The sequence below is a fragment of the Adiantum capillus-veneris genome, chromosome 15 (genome assembly GCF_014529385.1).
Source record: "Adiantum capillus-veneris isolate H3 chromosome 15, ASM1452938v2, whole genome shotgun sequence".
In the NCBI taxonomy this organism is placed as follows: Eukaryota; Viridiplantae; Streptophyta; class Polypodiopsida; order Polypodiales; family Pteridaceae; genus Adiantum; species Adiantum capillus-veneris.
Window position 1 is genome coordinate 117,303,232 of NC_140945.1, and position 4,450 is coordinate 117,307,681.

At 42.7% G+C, this 4,450-nt stretch overlaps 1 pseudogene; it reads right to left on the reverse strand.

The window, feature by feature from the left end:
* Positions 1-270: 270 nt before the first annotated feature.
* On the reverse strand, positions 271-4,186 carry LOC147441343 (pentatricopeptide repeat-containing protein At1g50270-like; annotated as a pseudogene).
* Positions 4,187-4,450: the final 264 nt, after the last annotated feature.

Genomic DNA, 4,450 nt, shown 5'->3' on the forward strand with positions numbered 1-4,450 from the left:
GTTCAACCAAAAAAAAAAAAAACCTATGACTATAACCTTAGGTCAATTCACAAGGAGAGTGACTGTACCCTGCACTCGGATACACTCCCCAGGGATTTACCTAGTCAAAACACCACAGTAAACACATTGTTTACTTTATATAATTACGTCCGTCGAGATTTTTTATTTTCCCGACGGGCCCGCCAAGAATGACTTTTACCGCCGGAAACATAAAAAATCCGAGCGGGACCCACAAGGATTATTCTTTTGCCCGGCGGGCTAACCGGCTCTATGGGTTTTTGCAAGTCATCATCAAAGTCACGTTAAAAATTAACGTAATCACGTGTTTTTCTTATATAATTATTAAAGTTATTAACATAATCACACGATCGTGATCACGTCAATGAAATTCCTGATCCCTGTTGAAACCATTTATGGGAGTCCCCATGCAGAATACTAACACCCATGATTACAATAAAAAGTCACAACTATAAAACTTCTATTTCCAATCCTACAAATCTTTTACGAGAGTGGAGTGGCTTCCCTTGTGCATCAGCCTCAATTGTCGATACTTACTCAAGCTCTACACAGAGAAGCTCCTCACATCTAGAGATTCAAAGATAAGATTTGTTCGTAGTCAAAACTATCTGCCAAGTCACCCTCCTCCAATCCAAAGTTTTAGGAACTCCCAAGCTCCTTTCAATAGACATCTTGAAGATCCCTCTTTGAATCTGGATTATATCCAATCCTGATCTCTATCTTTTTGAAAAATTCTTGCTACTTGCACCAACCAAGAACATTTGAACAACTAGCAGTCGAGCAAAAAGAGAGTTACCAAGAGATTCTACCAACCCCTTAATCTACCAAGACACCAAATCTGCTTTCTTTGCTTTTCTGTCTTTTGCTTCTTTGTCTGCCCCCTTGGTCAAACACTTTCAAAACCAAAAAGCATATCAACACTACTTTTTCATCTTGCTCTAACTCTAGAGTTGAGTCTGAAACTGCTTTCCCCTAGCGTCCTCTTCCACTTCTTCAACCTCTGCAACTTCATCGATCCTACCCAAGCTCGAGCGGAGGTTAAGCTGTTGACAACGCACGCAAAAGAGCATCTTCTACCAATTGGCTACGCAGCGCTCCTGACAGATGAGAAGTGTTCGACAACATATAAACCATTAATGTTTAAAGCATGCCTGCTCGTCCCGCAACGGGGTCTAGGTTGCCCATGCTTTCGTCCACTGCCCGTTACAACTTTTTGGCCGGCTGATGTCCACGTTACACACCCATATGTGGGCACACAATGTGTAAACAGCCTAAGCTCCGATAACCAGTAAATTGCCGAGAAGCATTGGCCCCTCAACTAGGCGCCTCTTGCGGTATTCCATAGACTTGGGGCACCCCTGGCCTCTTTTTTTTAGGCGCGGGTCGGCCCAGTTGTCCAGCATGCCTATAGCTCTTATGTACCTTTTGCTACAAAGCAGGTGGCTACCCAGGCACGCAGGTGGTCCCCTAACCAACAGACAATAGCAACGTATCCTCCAAGAGCCCTACAAGAATCATGTCATGCTCATTTACTCTTAATTCTCAACCACATCTACAGCTCCAGTTTCATGTGAGTTATCGCCCAAAGTCCCTAGTCTAGACCGTTGGACTGCATGCACTTACTTGTAATACTTACCTGGTGACTTTTGGACGAGCACTTTGGCAGGAGGTTCAATTCGGAGATCAACACAATCTCCATGGGTACCCTCTGTCTCCTCCCCCAAACAAGGAGACGATAGAGACTTCAATTTCACCCAAGCTGCTAGGGGAGACGCTTTTTCCCCTGAACTACATGAGGCTTCGTTTCCCCAAGAGGCCAGGATTATCTAATCTCCACAATCTCCATTGTGCAGGTAAGCATCTAGTATCTACACCCCTGTTTTATCCTCCTTGATCTGGAGCAGAGGGTGCTACCAGCCAGGCACTATAGATGGTACATTGTGATTACAAGAGTTGAGCGGAGCATTGAGTCTAATGGATTCTTCCATTTTCAGCCCTACAATTGTTGTCTTTCCTTTGGAAATTGGCACTATCATTCAATAGCTAGCAATTGTCACTGTGGTTCTGTTTCTCAGAGAGATTTCTTGTGCACACTGCACTGAGGGACACCCACCCCAGAGAACACGAGCATAATCAAGCGAATTGCACAAACATCTTGATTTACAATGCAAGCCAGACAGTAATACATAAAGAAACAAGAAACATACTCTTCCATTCGGTATTCTTAAGTGTATTTTGTACACACTTACAAACCTCAGAATAAAAAATGTCAATCTCGCTTCTATTGAGTATATACTACAAAAAACAGCTCTTCTTTCGACCTTGTCATAGCTGACTGTCGACTAAATTGGATATAAAGAGGTTGTCAGCGAGGGTGCTTCTGGTCCCTTGGTGGTAAACGAGAAGGTCATATTCATATTGCCAATGATTTTGGCAGCAGAATGACGTATGATAAAATGAAACTACAACCATTAGAGTGTTTGTATGATAACTCCATGGTCGTAAATTCAAAATTCGAGATATCTCTAGTTGCTTGAAACTTCAAAAAACATTTTGATCCAGCACCATCAGCACCAGGTGCTCTCCTCTATTGTACATATTACCATGATCACATACATGTCCACACATCATTACAACAGTTTCAGTACCTTTGAATGCTTGGGAGGAAAGAATGTGATAGACAAATGTACTTTTTTTACTAACATCAGACTGCTAATACTAGCTCTGCTGTCACTTTCAAAATTCTACCTCACACTCTTCATCTTGGAGCCCGGCAGCCACATTGGTATTGCTCATACACATATATGCTGCGGAAAACCTTTGATCAACCTGTACTGCATGCTCAAAACCCATCTGCCAAGCTGTATATTCGACCATTCACGACAAGCACCCATAAGTGCTGACCAAAGCACTAGCCTATCACAAGGTGGCACCTTCTCGATCACACTCAAAGCCCCATCAAAGAGCCCTGCACGACTGAAAATATCGTCCATGCAAATGTGGTGCTCTAGTATTGCTGTGATGTTATGATGCCTGCTCATGATATGAGAAAAGAATTCCCCATCCTCTACAAGGCCTTCGTGACTGCATGCAGTGAGTAAAACAACACATGTGACTTTGTTTGGCTCAATACCTATTTCTACCATTCTGAAAAAAAAGCTGAAGGCTGTTTAGACCTTGCCAACCTGTGCATAACCAGAAATTAATGCAGTCAAAGTTGCTACATTCCTTGCTAAAAGCTCGTCAAAAACTTTCTGTGCCCTTTCAAGATTAACACACTTCACATACATGTCCACCAATGCGTTGACAACATTGACATCATTTCCCAATAGTCTCTGCCTCTCAACCTCATTGTGGATCTCTTTGCCTTTATTCGCTGCTCCTAGACTGCCACAAGCTTTCAATACACTAATAAAGGTGATAGAATCTAAGGACAGGCCCTCATCCACCATACGTTCAAACCAATGAAGGGCTTCATCCCCTTGCTCATGCTGAGCATATCCAGCAATTAGCGCGTGACATGTACTTTCATAATGTACAAACACATGCATGGTACTTTGGAAACAAGGCTTCCTTTCCAGCCAATTGGCACATCTCGTTCTGAGAGCTTATTGAACACAATTGTGCTCTTGCAAGCGCACCACACTTAACATACATAGTCACCAAAGTAGTGCCCAGCACCTGATGTGTTCCTTAGCAACCCCTGCCTGCTAATCTCAGCATGTACTTCCTCACCCTTTTCAAGTGCTTTTATGATGCCACAAGCATTCAAACCACAAATAAAGGTGACTGCATTTGGAGATATATCCTCATCTTGCATACGGTTAAAACAGTGCAGAGCCTCATGACCGAGTCCAGTCTGCACATATCCAGCAATCAATGCATTCCAAGTGATAACATTTCGTGCAGGTAGCTTTTCAAACAAAGCTTGTGCGTTCGAAACCGCCCCACACTTGACATACAAACTGATAAGAGCATTGCCAATGCGAATGTCTGTTTGAAGCAAGCCCCTGTTTGCAACATCGGTATGTATTCTAAGGGCCTGGGACAAGTCTTTCTGTTTGCCACAGCTTCTTATTGAGTCCAAATTAAGAGAAGAAACTGTTTGAGATTCATGCTCGTCCTCTTTACTACTGAAGCCTATTCGTTGAAAATCATCATTGACCCTTTATCCATGACACCTTCCCTCTCTGCATGGGATTAAAATTAAAAAAACTTTGACTCCTGGTTATCATCTTCATGTGATTAAAATTAAAAAAACTTTGACTCCTGGTTATCTCTCTCTCTGGTTATCATCAGAGAGAGAGAGAGAGAGAGAGAGAGAGAGAGAGATCACCTTGTTCTTGTGATTGTCTTGAAGATTAGAAGGATCATTGAAATGACCCCTCCATACGATATCAATGTCTCTGCATGCCATACGTTTTTGGACACT